Source organism: Macaca nemestrina, chromosome 16, assembly GCF_043159975.1.
Source record: "Macaca nemestrina isolate mMacNem1 chromosome 16, mMacNem.hap1, whole genome shotgun sequence".
Classification (NCBI taxonomy): Eukaryota; Metazoa; Chordata; class Mammalia; order Primates; family Cercopithecidae; genus Macaca; species Macaca nemestrina.
Genome location: NC_092140.1, coordinates 33,900,890 through 33,917,515, shown reverse-complemented (window position 1 = coordinate 33,917,515; position 16,626 = coordinate 33,900,890). Strand labels below are relative to the sequence as shown.

The window sequence follows — 16,626 nt, the reverse complement described above, 5'->3', positions numbered from 1 at the left end:
ATATATCTTTAATCTTTGAAGGAAAACCATTATATAACTTCTATACTGACATCATCATAACAGGTTGACTGGTTCACAAAACAAGTTGCACAGCCATAGCTAAAAGGAACAGTACCGAAGACTAAAAACACTACAGACAGCAAGTTCTATATTTAGACTTGACATGATATCATGGCCAGGGAAACATTTTACATAAGCATTTTTAAAGCACGCTTGAAAGTTTCTCTGACATGATATTAGTTAGAGAACCTCCTAGTGATAGCATGACATGACTCTTTGGTGCTAAAGGTATGTAGTATGCTGTACATTCACATAAGCAACTGGCTTACAAAAATAACTACATGGATATTGAGTATAAAACCTGATGGAAAATCTTCAAACGAGTACATTCTTTCCCTAGGTAAATGTGTTAACCAATGTAGTTGTTCCAATAAATTCATTTCACTACATAATTACTTTTATTTGTAAAACTTCTACAATAGTCTTTCTACAGTAAATACATTCCTCCTAGGGATGGGTATTGAACACACTGTGTGAAAGGCAGTGTGCCACAAAAAGGAACGAGATCATATCCTTTGCAGGGATATGGATGGAGTTGGAAGCCATTATCCTCAACAAACGAATGCAGCAACAGAAGACCGAACACTGCATGTTCTCACTCATAAGTGGGAGCTGAATGATGAGAACACAGGGACACCTGGTTGGCAATAACACACACTGGGGTCTGTGGGAGGGTGGGAGGTGGGGGAAGGGAGGGCATCAGGCAAAATAGCTTATATCCTGGGCTTAATACCTAGGTGATGGGATGATATGTGCAGCAGACCACCATGGTGCATGTTTACCTACATAACAAACCTGCACATCCTGTACACATGTACCACTGAACTTAAAAGTTGAACAGGGCGTATGGAGAGGAGGAGGCAGTATGCCCAGAACTGTGGATAGAACAATGTATAAGATGCAGTTAGTTTTATCTTTGAGGATTTTAACGTAATGAGGAAGAAGGACAACAATATATTGTGATTAAAATAGAATCAGATTCAAAGAGGTATGAAAGTACTAAAGAGGAAACTTCTAACTCCTATAGGCAAACTATCTGGGTAGATTTTTCAAAGGACACGCGCTCACCCTCATCTCTAATTCACATACATGCCCCCTCCCACTTGAGGTTGGGTCAGACTCTTCCAAAGACAGCCTTCCCATGCCCAGTATATTCTAACATCTCTCCCTGCTACACTCATCAGAATCTTGGTGATAGAGGGAGATTAGTTTAAAAGGTGCTTCCAGATCTTTCCTCTTTATGGACAACCAAACTTAATCTTGTTTTACTTTTAATAAATGGTGTGGTCTTGGTAATTTGTCATGGGTGTCTAGTGGTATGTGTTGTGGCACAGGCTTAGGGGGAAGTGGGGGAAAATGAGGAAAAGTCCAAGGGATTTCTGCAGAAATTGTTCCAGATATTTTTCCTTTTTGATGACTTTAAAATAGAGATATTTGTCAATGTATTCGGGTAACTCAGGCAAAAATCTGGGAGACCTTGCTAACGACCTCCTCAACTGTTTTTGCCCAGGCTTTCTGTACAGTTCTTCTGGCCGCTTTATTGTTTTCACTAATGGTTTGCGGTTAATTCCTAAGAAAGCCAAAAATAAATGCACCAAAAGCCAACGAAACAAGCCTAAATCCTAAAATTCAACCTAATGGCATAATGATGATGGTTCTACTTAAGCAAATATTAAAGACAAAAACATTATTTATGTTGAGCCAAACCACTCCAACTATCCAAAGGGTCGTAACATAATGAAGTGATCCTCATTGAATATCTGCTGAGGTTTTAAACCTCACACAGTCACGTATTCCCTCCTGACCACAGGGAATTACTATAACGATTTCCAGAGTTAACGCAAGATAGTTGTTAAACTAAATCTTCTTAAAATCACAACAGACGCAGTCCAGCAGATTAATAGGACTCCTTGGAAAGAACCCATCTATCCATAACTCGGTACAGAAGGATTTTGTGAATATAAAGTCTAAATACTGCATCATGAAACAGTGCATTCAAGTGTCAAGGCTCCATTTGTAAATCCTGAGGTGCTGACTGGCTCTCAGAGACGTCATTTATTTATTTTTGAGACAGGATCTTGCTTTGTTGCTACGCTAGGTGGGAGTGCCATGGAGCCATCACGGTTCACTGCAGCCTCTACCTCCTGGGCTCAAGCAATCCTCTTACCTCAGCCTCCCAAAAAACTGGGACTATAGATGCATACTACCACACCTAGCTAATTTTTAATTTTTTTTTTTTTTTGTAAAGATCAGGGTATGCCTATGTTGCCCAGGCTGGTCTTCAACTCCTGGACATAAGCTGTCCTCCCACTTAGCCTCCCACAGTGCTGAGATTACAGGCGTGGGCCACCGCACTCGACCCACAGACATCATTTTAAAAACAACTTGGTTGAGGTATAATTTACATTCAAAATTTTCACTTATTGTAAGTGTACAATCCAGTGACTTTTAGGACATTTACAGAATTATTCAAGTACCACCACTATCCTGTTTTAGCACATTTCCATCACCTGAAAAAGTTTCTCCTTATCTGTTTAAGGAAAGGACACACTGCCACTTCCCATCCTAGGCAACTGCTGATCTGCTTGTATCTCCAGAAATTTGCCTTTTGTGGACATTTTATATAAATGGAACCACACAGTGTGTAGTCTTTTGTGTCTGCTTTTTGGACATAGTGCATTGTATTTTAGCTTCATATGAATTGCAGCATATGCCAGTTTGTTCTTATTGCTGTATAGTATTCCATAACTGCTGTAGAGTTATATGTGTATGGAATCTCATGTGTGGAATGTATAAACATTTTGTATATACATTTTATAATTCTTAGTGTTCGTTCATCAGGTAAAAATGAGCTACGTGTTCATGAGCCCTGGCACTGCTGGAAAATTGTTGCCATAAATGGTCATAAAAACAGACTCATGTCATGTCATGCTCAACATCATTCTCAACATCTCCACAGAATTTGCAACTGAATTTTAAAACGGAGTCTCAATTGTCTTTGGAAAGTAAGAATCTATTAACTAAGCTTTTTGTTTGTTTGTTTTCTTTGGATAGATCACATATTATTTACTTAAGACACGCATATCTGATGAACCTGCTAACATCCAGATTATAGTTTTCAGAGACAAATGTTAAACAGATGGATTTAAAGAAATTCAGAAATTAAGAAAGGCTTGGAGCTTCTAGGCTACCTGGGTTCCTGAGGACTGGACATTGTAAATTTTCTGAGGCCCCTGGTGCCTTAGGAGTGTGGAATTATCAAGAGGCAATGTGGCATGGGTGGGACATTAAAGACGCCATGCTGTTTCACTTGGGAATATGGGACAAGGCTCTGACCAAAGGCACAAAGCACCCCAAGTGACAGAACCTGGTGGAATGTTAATAAAATAAATAACACAACAATGAAACAACTAGGAAAAAAGCTTGTTAGCATATTGTTGGGAGAAAGGAATAGAAATGCTAGTTTACGTTTTGGCTAGAAGGGGGCAGGGTAAAAAAGTGATTCTTTAGAGTATTTTCCCCATATTTCTCTTTTTTCTAATTTGTTACAGATGTTTTTATTATACCATTTATGTAATTAAGGAGAACTCATTGAGTACAGAAAATAGTCAAATGAGGCAATTTGCTCCCATTTTAAAGAGAGTTTGGGAACGGGAAGTCAGGAAATGTGGATTTCGGCTTTGCATTTTATTGGTGAGCTTCCTTTTGAACTTCTGTCATCCCGTGTGTGAAATAATAGTAAAATCCATCTTATATTTTTCAGTATAGTTTTGGATAGACTCAAATAAAATAATACACACTATTCTTAGTTTAGTCTGAAGTAGAGCTAAAACTTATTGGCCTTTGTTTATCCACTCATTTATTCAACAAGCATTTATTGAGGTTGGGCCACATGTGGAGCATTATGGAGTATAGTGTAAGATGGACCTTATTTCTTCTTAGGACTGTAGTGTTATGGGGGAGACAGTTAATAATCACACAAATAGCAATATAATTACTATTATGGTAGGTGGTATAAAGAAAAAGTTCAAAGAACTTATATGACAGGGAGATCAAACCTTGGCTAGGGCTTTGCCAACAGTATCTTTCAGTTCTTTCAAGAGCACTGCATAGTACTCCATAACACAGTAGTAGATAACGTCTCCATTTTATAGATAAAAAGACTGAGACTTAGAGGGATGTGTTGGCTTCATTTCTTTTCTCCTTAACTGTGCTTTTCTTATATCCCCTGCACAGTGCTGGACTTAGCATTAGGAGCTCTTGAATGCTTTTTTGTTGATTTATTTCGTGAATGGTCATGGTATTCCTAATCCTCAGAAAACTTACAGGACTACAGACTGCTTGCTCTTGTAATCTGAAAAAAGGACCTGGAGTTACAAAGGGAAGTAACTGTTTCCCAATTTGACCATTAAAAAATTCCTAAACAAAGCATCCTTGTTTAGTGCCATATCACAACACTATTTCCTCGAACGCTTAGGAAGAGATATCTGTAGTTCAGAGTTTAGTGGATTGAGAAAAAGAATATAGAGCTCTGTAGGGAGATTCAGGATAATGTACCAATGAATGTGTGATCTGAAAGTAGGGATTCATCTCCTTAAATACCAAATGATACATTTAACATTGGTGTCATTTACTGCACGTGTGTACAGGCAAGTATTGAGGAAGCTGCAGTAGTTTTCAGCCTTAGTTGGCCACATGATAAAATGATAAAAGGCGATAAAATCTGGAAAGAAAATGGTAAGGCAAAGTTTCATTCTGTCTGTCCCTTCGAGGTGGGAAAGTTTAGGATTGAGGTAGGATGATAAGATAAAAGCGGACACAAACCTCTCCCACTCCTATTTACGCTTAGAAAAGTACAGCTTCCTTATAATTCAAAGTGCGCTTAAAACTTTCACGTGGCCCATAATTTAGATAAGAAAAATCAGTTTCTGCCTGAGCTCTTTTCAGTAATCTATCTGCTTCTGAGTTCCATTGGGGGTGGTAGCACTGTTGCTTCCTGCAGACATAGTGTACTTTAGAGAGATCCTGAACTTGTGACCCTGGAGCTCAGGGAGCTGAATGAGAAAAGCAAGAAAACAGTGCTGGACTCAGAAGTAGGGAGATGTCAGATGTCTTTCTTGGACCAGAGGGTCAAGGTCAAGTTCTATAAGGAGAAAAGGACTTGGATGGCAAATGAAGTGAGCCAAGAGAAAAGAAGAGAGGCACAAGTAGAATTATTCCTTGATAATTGGATGTCAGAGCTCAGGTCTCAGATTCTTCAGACGTGGGACAGATGGGCTGTCTGGGACATTACAGTTACCTCCAAGATACAATGCCACTTTCCTGCTAGAATTTTGGTTTTGCCATTACTTGAAATAGGTGGCTGATCAGATGATCCTGTGCCTCAGACAGACATGGTCAGATAGAGGCAAACCTTCCATAGCATGGAATCTGAAACTCTCTCTTCATGTGAAGAATCACACTGCAGAGACTCTTTAGTGGCAGGGGGGAGAAAAAAAAACAAAACTCTGAGTGTCTCATTTATTGGCAATTAGTATCCTTGGAAATATGCTTTATAACAGCAAAATGAAAAATAGAAATTATTTATGTTCTCTTGCTCCCTGTCCTTGACTTGCCATCCTTGAACCATGGAGTCAGTGACTCCCTTAAAATTCCATGCTAAAATTTGTTTGTGTGAACATTTTTCTGGGGATATAGATGGTCCATAGCTATAATCAGTTTCTCAAACGGTCTGTTACCTAAAACAGTTTAAGAGCCAATCTTATTGTTCTATTTGTTTCCATTCTTGACCCACTTTCCTTCTTACTCTATATATTTTCTTTGGAAAATACCCACTTTCATAGCTTCCTGGCTTCAACTACCCTCTGTGTGCTATGACTGATATCCGTATTAACCTCCAACTCTTTACCTACTTAGCAAACTCTGGATCTGATTGTGTAACTACCTTACAGATACTTCTATTTGCATGTTCCATAGACACTTTCTACACTTTACGTCCTGAATTGAACATTTAATCTCATAAATGCTCCTCCTCCTGGTTGTGCCATTCTGGTGAGTGGGATCATCACCCAAATAGCTTCCCAGTTTCTTCTTCCCACTCTCCGTCCATATTTAGTGGTCAGCAAAGCCAGTCAATGATATTTCAGAAGTACCTCTCATATATGTTCCCTCCTCCATATCCCCCAGCCATCCCCTTGTTTTGAGCCCTTCTTCTGTCTTGCTTAGACTCTTGCAGGAGCATTCCACCTGTTCTCGCCACTGCAAGACTTGCTCCCACCAGCCCATCCCCACCCTACTGCCAACATGATCCCCTGCTTTAAAACCAGTGCCTGGTTGAGCTCACACCTGTAATCCCAACACTTTGTAAGGCCAAGGCAGGAGGCTTGAGTGAGCACAGGAGTTCAAAACCAGCCCGGGCAACATAGCAAGATTCCCGTCTTTAACCCCCCCCCCCCCCAACACACACACACACACAAAAGCCTGGCATGGTGGTACACATCTGTAGTTTCAGCTCATTGAGAAGCTAAAGTGGGAGGATTGCTTAAGCCTGGGAGGTTGAAGCTGCAGTGAGCCATGATCAAGCCACTGCACTTAATCTGGGCAACAGCATGAGACTCTGTCTCTTTAAAAAAACAAACAAACAAAAAACAACAAAATCTAAAACGTAAAACATATGCTGCTTCCCATTGCTTGGGATGAAGCCTAAATCCTGATACACATAGGACTCCACACAGCGTGACCCCGTGGCCTTGTGGCCCCAGCTTCTCTCTCTGGCTCATCTGTGGCCATGCCTTACCATGCACTGAGTTTCAGCTAATCTGCACGTCTCTCAGTTCCCAAATGTGTCATTCCTTTTCATATGTCTGTGCTTTGGAAAGGCCAAAGAACTTCCAGCATATTATCTTGTTACGCATTCTCTCCTCTATGTTTGGAATTTTCCCCACCCAGAACCCCTTATCCTGCCTTTTTTCTTTCCTGGGCTACTGTTTAACCCACAGGGCCTCATTCAGCTGTCACCTCTTTTGCACCACCCACACTCCCATCCCCGGGAGAAGGTAGGATTCCCTCTCTGTATGTTTCTCAAACTCCCCTTCTTCTGTGGATACTTGTTTACTTGTCAGTCTCATGTGGGCTCCTGGAGGCCATGGCATTTTATATATCTGGCGCCTAGCACAGTGCCTGGCATATAGTAGGTTCTCAGTAAATACTGAATAAATGAATAACAAAGTTTGCAAAGAGAGTGGTAACTTTCAGCTTGCCTTGCTAATTTTACAAATGAAGAAGTTGAAACCTAGTGGAACTGGGAGTATTATGTAATGATAGGTTGATTCTGGCATAGAACCAAGGTGTTTTGAGTCGTAGTTGAATGTTCCTTCCACAATGCAGCATAGTATGATTAATTTGATGGTCTTCTAAGGAAGGAATCTCTAGTTTTAGCAACAAAATGTAACTTAGGATGACAAGGAGAAGTATTGGTGAAAAAAAGAGAAAAAAAGCAGTTGATTTTATTTCACAGGAGTTACCATATTATTTTATTAATCTTTGCATCCAAGGCAAACGAAGTATGAAAGTGCTGGGAAGAGGCTGGGCACGGTGGCTCATGCCTGTAATCCCAGCACTTTGGGAGGTAGAGGCGGGTGGATCACTGGAGGTCAGGAGTTCGAGACCAGCCTGCCCAAAATGGTAGAACCCCGTCTCTACTAAATTAGTCAGGCGTGATGACATATGCCCATAATCTCAGCTACTCGGGAGGCTGAGGCAGGAGAATCTCTTGAACCCGGGGGGTGTAGGTTGCAGTCAGCCGAGATTGCGCCACTGTACTCCAGCCTGGGAGACAGCAAGACTCTGTCTCAAAAAAAAAAATAAAAATAAATAAAAAAAAAAGGAAGTGATGGAAAGAGAGCAGTAATGCCAATCCCACAGAATGACACTAACAAAGAAATGATAGTATGTTACCTAAACTGATTAGTTAGTACTGGGTAATTTGGAAAGATTTTTCCTTAAGCTCTGAAGTAAGTAATTGAGATGTGGAAACTTCACAGATCTCTGGGGATCAATGCTTGCCTTGAGGGACTGGCAGTGAGAGGAACAGGGAAGCAGTATTTCTTTTGAAAGGTAGCCAAACACATGTTTCATTGTTCTGGGTTCCCTGTTTAAGGCCAAGTGACTTTTGATTGAGAATATTCTGTTCTGGAGGGAACCTGTAGTGTTTACTTATCTTTTTATGAAAATTTTAGATACACAGAACTAAAAAGTCTGGGGAGAAAAACTAAGATTAATATTATGTTCCCCAAAAGAAGATACTAAGAGGGTATACATTGTGGAAAAGAAAAGATGAAATTTAGAATATTTTTGTTCCCCAAAAGAAGATACTAAGAGGGTACACATTGTGGAAAAGAAAAGATGAAATTTAGAATATTTCTTTTATTTAGAGTGGAAACAACTACAAATGATAGTAATTTGCTAAGGAAATAATCATTCTAAATAACACATCTCTCAACAGAATCTGTCTATCTCACTTTGCTAAATTGAGAGAGATACAGATTACAAGGGAGAAATACACTTTATAACTAAGAGATTTTAGGAATTATAAATTAATTTTAAAGCATACAGACTTGGAAGATGATGAATTTTAGCACCCTCAGTTCAGTTGCTTTTAGAGGGAGGCAGGGGCATGGTGAATTCACATCAGGGGACCTGCTGCTGCTCTTGAGGAGGATAGAGAGAGGAAGGGAGCTAAAAGGAAGCATGCTGGGCATGGAGGTGGCAGGAGCAACCAAACTGAGAGCCCAAAAAGAGTAGAATTCGGTCTAAGTTGAGAGCTGAAAGCAGAGATGCCAACCCATTTTCAGCAGGAAGGAAGAACAGACTGGAAAGAGTGGAGAGAGCATGTTAAGAGTATTATTGGGAACAATTTCAGAATGGATAGATCTGCTGTACTCTTTACTGTATTTATAGCAGAGCTTTGATGAGATGATAGCAGCATCAGAATTGACTTTCACTCAGTTTTGTTTTACAGCAAAAAAAATCTTGTGCATTTCCTAAAATCATCACTAAGAATAACAAATTCTGGTGCAACTTCCAGCTCCATTACTTTGTGAACAACTGCTCTCAGCAGTCAGGGCAGCTCTACTAACCCACTAATCCTCCTTATATGGAGTCCAGTAAGCTCAGCTTGAGTTTGGGGAGTACCACTTTCTTTTAGATTATTCATCCTAGAGCTTCCATTGACTTCATTTAGTGACTGTGTTGCCCAGCAGTCCCATATACTGCTTTTTTTAATGATCTGGAAGTTTCATCTTTTTTTTCTACTCCCCACAATCTAAATTTATTCCCTTTGTTTTCATTTTTTTAAGTACATTTCTCTCTACTTTTTAAGAGACCAGCCTTTATCTGACAAAGTACTCCATCAGTTTGTGATGTCTGACCCATCCCAGAAAATGCATCAGTATTTTAAAAATGACCTGTTGGAAATATACCACTTTAAGGAAGGAGGACCGTAATGGTTCAGGTATCATGGAGGCAGATAGGTGGGTGCTTTGGGACTAGAACCTGAGGAAATGTTAGAGAGACAGGAGGCCTGCCTGAAGCATTTTTAAAATGCAGAATTCCAGTAAGAATTATAAGGAGATAATATGCGTGAAGAGTTTTGGGTACCTTGCATGGAAAGTCCTAGTCAAAAGCTAAATATTAGTATTCCTGTCATTATAGAATCCCAGGGCAGGGAAGCACTGAGGAATTTGCAATTGAATATCCTCCTCCAGGCCCTTTAGCACCTTCTAAAGATTTCATAAATCAGGGAATATGCCACGGTTTGCTGAAGGGATAAGTGTTTGAGAGGTGATGAAGTTTACTTGGAGAATTTAGAGTTCAGTTTTATTTGAACTAAAGCGTGAATAGACCCACAGTACTGAGGATCCTTCTGGGCCTGTTTAAATAGTAGCTCCAATTCCCTTTTTGAACAGTTTGCATGTCAGCCAGTGAGTGCTATAAATGCTGATCTGTACTGCACGAGGGCCTCTCCTGGGACAGGGCACGGTGCAAACTTCTTGCAACCTAATCCTTCAAGCACCAGCTCAAGTCAGACGCCTGCCATGAAGTTTTTCTTGACAATTCCAGGGCCCGCCGATTTTTCTCTCCTTTGAACTCATATGCACTTGTCGAGATCGCACTATTAATTTAGCTTTTCGTGTTTGTGTAGCAAGGTGGAGAATTTTACCCAACAGAAATTCTGGGGGCTGCTGCTGCTTGTGTAAAGAATGACTTTTTAAGTGGCTGTCTGGCAAGAAAGGTCACTCGTGGAGAGCAGAGTGGGTGAAGGCAGGGCTGTGAACTGGCTCTGAGAGGACAAAGGAGGAAGAACACAGAGAACACTGCATATGGGTGAGGACTCCATGAAAGAGGGGGCAAGGAAGAAAAGGCAGGTGACTTTTCTCAGTGTGGGCTTTTGGGGAGAGGGACAAATGGCTATCTGAAAATAATGAGCAGGAAGATTTTTTTGTTTTTGTTTTTTAGTTTTTTGGCATGGTGCTGCATAAACATTCCATAACCGGTGTCTAGTTTAGTCTTAGGGTGACTCTCACTTTTCATTTGTTCATTTATTCACATATACATCTGTTGCATATTTATTGACTTCTCATTATGAGCCAGGCACTGTTTTGGGTCTGGACATTTAGCAGTCAATAAGACAGATAGATATTCTGGTAGGAGAGACAGACAATAAGTAAAGTGGAAACAGATGAGATAATGTCAAATATTATTAGTGCTCTGATGAAAATAGAACAGGAACATGTGGTGGAGAGTGACTTTGTCTAGTTTTTATGAGGGGCACACATAAAAATAGGAGACTTGTGATTCCAAAGTACACTTGAACTACCCAGGACCATGCCTTACACATCTTGATCTTCTCCATTTTTCCCACAAACTACCTTATGCCTTCCTAGGTATTCAACATTTCAAATATATCAATGAGTTCAAGAATAGAGTTTTGCAATGAGACCATTGATTTTGTAGGATTTCTTAGCCTTTTTCTGGTGCCACGATGATTTTTTTTTAACAGTTTGTTGAGACCCATAGTCTTTATTCAGAATAGTATTTTATATATGCATAAAACATAAAACATAGGATTTCTATGGAAACTAATCACATATCATCTACAGTTCTCTGATCCCAGGCTGATAACCACTAAAAGATAATACAAGAATTTTCCATAGGAAATATTTTGATGGGGAAATTAAGCTTTGGGGATTATAGCTCTTTTTATTCTACAACACAGACTAAATTGAGCACACGTGACAAAAGCAAACTATGTTTGACATTTAGGGGAAGATGATTGCCAACAAGTCTTTAGGACTTACCCAACAGGTGAAGCTGAATATAAGTTTAACTAGCTGGTAAAACAGAAGAAAGCACAGGTCAGTTCACTGGTTTGGTATTTCCCTAGCTGAGCTCTTGGGCACTGGGTTAGAACATGAGGTAGACACCTGGGAGGGTAATCAACTTACTGGAAATAATTGCAATGACACAGATTGAAAAGGAAGTGAGCTATAAGGCCCAGGCAGGACAGAGCTTGCCTAGAGCTCGTCTACAAAGGACCCACTCAATGTGGCCAAAGCTGAACAAAGGCATCAGGTCAGCACGGGATAAAAACCAGACCCCAAATTAGAGAAGTGAGGATCAGTGCCAGGGTCCAGAGGCCGTGATGAAAGATGCAAGTTAGACTTCTCCCAGAAGTCCAATTTTACATGAAATTCCTTTTAAAATTATAGATCATTCAGAAGCAAGTCTAGTTTTTCCATGGAGTTGTGCAATTGAATAGGGTTTCCTCTTTAGTTTTTACTTGGGCGATTTAACAATGCATAGGATAGCAACAAAGCCGCATGCCTGGAGGCTCCTGATTCTCAGAAAGCAAGTAAGAGCCTGCAGCACAGTGGCTGCCACCATTTACTTAATTCTTTCCATCCTTTTCTAGTCTCATATGGCCCATCTTCCACTGGACACGCTCCACAATGACCTGACACTCAACATATCCGCTGATCTTATCCTCCTCTACCTTTCCTTTGTTGGTTTATGATAACATTCTTTTCTAAGTTACATTAATTCAAAAACAATGGAGCTTTTAAACTTTTTTCTTCATGACTTGCCATATGCAAACAATCACGCAAGTTCTATGGATCATACATTTGAAACTGATCTCTTCTTTGTTCAAGAGCAGCAGTTCTTGAGCAGAACATTATTACCTCATTTCAAGATTTCTTCCTAAATCTTGTGACAGAGGTTCTACTTTCTTGCATCTTTCATTAAAATCCTTCATTTTCTACCCCTAAACCCCAAAATCTCCCTTTCAAGAAACCAAGGACAAAGCACCTCACATGATGTTTATGATTCTTTATATTAATTTATATTTTTCTAGCTGTAGCTTATATTGCTGTGCCTGATAATTTTTTATCGAATGCCAAACAGTGTGAATTTTGCATTGCTGGCTGCTGGATTTTTTTTGTATTTCCTTAAATCTTTTTGGGCTTTGCTCTGGGATGTAATTAAGTTGGTTAGCATCAGTTTGATCCTTTTGAGGCATGCTTTTAAGCATTCTTAGGCAGGTCCTGAGTAGCCTGTAGTCTATAGTCCATGCCCGATTTAGCACCACTACTAGGGTAGTAACCTTTCGGAGGACACTCCTCAATGCTCCGTGTATTCTGAGGTCTTTCTTCTCTCGCTTGGTGGGAACAGGAACTCTTCCTAGCTCTTTGTGAGCTCCAGGCATGGTTCCTCCTGCTCCTTTCTGGTAGTTCTTTCTCTAGCCTTGATAGTTTCCTACACGCCTTTCAGTACTCAAGAAGCAAGGCAACACTGCGGATTCCTGAGCCTGCTTGCTTTCTGCGCATGTCTCTCCTCTATGGCGCTCTGTCCTGCTAATTCTAGCCGCCATAGCTTCCTATTTTTTAGCTCTGTGTCTTCTACTTAGGGAGACTATGAGGCTGTGCCTGGGCTCCCTCTACCTCTACCGCACTGAAAACACTCTCTAGGCTTGAGACAGGAGTCAGCTACAGTTACCTGTAGAGCTCACCTTGTTTACCTTCTCTCAAGGATCATGTCTTACACTACCTGCTGTCCAAAGTCTGAAATGTGTTGTTTTATGTATTTTATCTGCTTGCAATTAAGGTAGATGGGTTAATCCAGTCCCTGCTACTTTACCATGAATAGATGACTAAAAGTAGAAGTCAATACCTTTATATCTAGGTCACATTTGACCTATCTGTCTTTATCTCCTACTTTTGGGTTTGAATTGTATTTTAGTTAGATTGCTTATTCACTGTGGTATTCAAGCCTAGCATAACCAACACTTCATGTATCTTTGGATGGGTAAGAAAAAAGAGTGTTTTTCCCTCTCCCTTGCAGATGTTATAGCCTAGTAGATAAAAATTTGCTACATAAATTCTAGATGTAGTAGTACTAATATTTGAAAAAGCACATTTATCTTTCAAAATACATACGAAATGAAACCGATTTTATCTCTTCACTTGGTAAGATGAATAACAGATAGTAAGTGAAAACCAAGCTGCTACAATTATTTTTAACACCCATCCTCCCATCTCAATATATCTTCCCTCATTTAGTAGATGCTTGCTAAATATTATACCAACTTAAGGGGCAGACGGAGTGATCACCAATCCCCTGTGGCCCTCTGAGTATGACTGGCCTGTGGGAGCCTTCTGGACCTAACAGTGATTGAGATATCTTATAGTTGGGATACAAAGATGTTGAATCTGCCATAACTCACATTAAGTCATATTAAAAGGCTATTAAGACAAGATCCATTCTACAGTTAACTGAGGGTTAAAAGTAGCAATGATCTAATCTCTGAGGTTTACATTTCCAGACTCAAGGAAAATTTTCTTAAAGTACAGATAAATCAAGTAGACTTTGTTCTTGCATGTTCAGACACACTCAGGAAAAAAATTTACTTGGAAAATAATGAACAGTAACTTTATAAAGTTCTGAATCTTGGATTCATTGCATGAGTTATTCATAATTGATCTATATTAAAATAACTCCTTTAGTTGACTAGCATTTTTTCCTTAATTTTATGGTAGATAAATACTTGTATTATAAAAAATCTGGAATAATAACTTAAGAAGTGACTATAAAGTATTTACTCTTGAATTACGTAGATCTTACTCAAATGGAAAAATAAGGAATTTTTGAAACACAAAAATGTAATTACATTACATGAAAAGTATCCTACCACCAGTATTTTACTATTCATGAACATTAATACAGTTGGAATGCTATTTTCTTTTCTGTTTTCAAATAAAATGTGGACTCATGACTTTTTTTTTCCAAAAATACAAATCCTACTAGTAGCTTTTAATCACCAAATGTCTAAGTTCAGAAATATGTCTAGTCAAATGCATTGGGATTAAGGGGCACGGCTACCTTGTGTATTTCCACGCCTAGTGCCTCTGCTCCTCTCCCTTTGTCCCGAGATTGGTTTCTCTATAGTTAATTGAAGGGAGGAAGGAGAGGTAGAAGGGCAGAAGGAAGTGTTCTTAAACATCTCAGACACGACAAAGGTTTACTTTGACCATGGTGGCATCTCAGGGGTGTTTGGGTTCTTGGGAGACATTCTCTCTGTCCCCTGCCATTGCATTGGGTCTTACACACGCAGTTTCTTCAATGTGGACATACCCATCCTCCTTCATGATCATTGGGATTCAGTTGTCATTTCCCGAGAATGCTAGCGGTCCCTCCAGCATCTTTCCTTTGATGTTTCTTTGCTCCTCCCAGAGACTCTGTTGCACAGGATCTAAGATAGCTCCTCTTCCTCTTGCTTGCTCATGACTCACATTTAGTGTATGAGAAATGCACATCTGAGACTCTGTCCAAAGGAATAAGATTATTTTTCAAACTACAGTTTGTTCTCTGCCCCAACCAGACCCTTGTCTTTTCGATTACTTAGGTATGAGTCAGATACACCAGTCCACTCTGTTTCTCAAACTTCAGGGGACCCATTTCAAGCTCTCTAAGTGATCTCCATAAACCCCTTTTAATTAGGCTTTAAGTTAGGAGACAACCTGATGCTCCCACTCCACTCTCAAAGTGTGGGTGGGTGGAGACTTCACACAGCTACAGCAGTCTTCAAAGAAATCTTTTCTCTCATTTCCAATTCCTTTTGGCTCTTCAAATTCAATCTTTTTACACCTTGTAATAGGTTTGAGGGGTCAATGTTGCAACCTGGTTTTGACCCACTTCCTTTGCTAATTCTGCCTAAGTGATATGGGATTATAGTTTTGAATGTCAGAGTAACTGGCGTTCCCTTGTATTAAGACCTCAGCTGAGACTGAGACCAAAATAGTTCACGTTAAAACCCTTTTGCACTTACAACTTAAGACACATTAGCTTGTCCAGACCACAGAAAGAAAAATATACCCCAAAGGAACATTGAAGAAGTGACATTAAATATTTGTTTTACATTCTTAATATTTGTAAAGGCAAATTTTGTGTTTTTAAAAGTGTATTTTCTGATCAATTTTGCTATTTTTATATTACGTTCTAGTCCAAGAGTGGAGTCTTGATTTACGACATTGCGCCTTTAGGAAATAAGGTCAGGGGACCAACTAGGTTGTAAATCAGGTGTTGTGTCTTTTTTTGTGCTTTGTACAGAAAATTCCACTGTTGGTGTAGTTATCAAAGGTGGAAATAACGCAAAAGAGTGTTCTTAACATGTGGAGCTCTTTCTACAAGAGCTCTTGGTAAGACAAATGCCCCCTTGGAACGACGAGATTATTTCCCTTTTGTGTTCTTTGCCATAGCTGTGAAAGTAAAGGCTTCTGCCTTCTTAATTTCCCACCTTTGCCTCCCTTTAGAACATAAAAAGCCATTCCACCTTGAATGGAAAACATTCTCAGCAGCTGGTAGGAACTGGAGTCCAGAACAGTGAGTCAGTGGATGGCCACTAGGGGGCAGCTACGTAAAGCTTTTATGCTTAGTTTTGTAGGCACTTGGGAATTACGGAAGGTTTCAGAGCAGGGTAGTGACCTACCAAAAATGTGTTAGGAAGATTAATTTGGCAGGCAGAATGAGGGGGAAAGAATAGGTACAAAAAGTCAGATCTAGGACTACCACTGTGATTTCAGGGTAAAGAGGGAAGCAGTGGTATCAAGGAAGATACGTAAGAGTGGTGAAAGAATTCCAGACAGATTATGAAAAGAAATATTAATATAGAAGCATGGCTGCATGACTATGGAGAGAGGAAAAAATGGAAAACCCATTTTCTGTTTGGAGAATGTTAATTCTGAAGATGGAAATAAACCCACTTAGCCATTTTTTTCCTCCTCTAGGTGTAATCCATTTAAGTGAAATTTATCAAAAATTTAAAGGTATTCTTGAAATGTTTTCATTTATCAAAACAAGTTTTTTTGAACATTAACAATTTTAGTCTGACAGTTTCTGGAGATTTAGGAGAAAAATGTCAGTTGGCTCTTTTTTCTTGTGGAAGGGAAAAGGAATCAGTAAGACAAATATGGTGTCTACCCTTGTTTTCTAGCTTCCCATTTTTTCTTCTTT

General features: G+C 39.6%; 1 long non-coding RNA gene across 2 annotated transcripts in view; it reads right to left on the bottom strand.

The window, feature by feature from the left end:
- LOC105481702 (uncharacterized) overlaps positions 1 to 16,626 on the bottom strand; it is a 46,576-nt gene that overhangs the window by 8,867 nt on the left and 21,083 nt on the right. Inside the window, exon 5 of one of the 2 annotated variants that reach the window (XR_987111.3) lies at positions 14,749 to 14,938. This is a non-coding gene — a long non-coding RNA (uncharacterized lncRNA). Of the gene's footprint in view, positions 1 to 14,407; positions 14,939 to 16,626 lie in introns of those variants that run through there. The other variant, XR_987110.3, reaches the window with a different exon arrangement.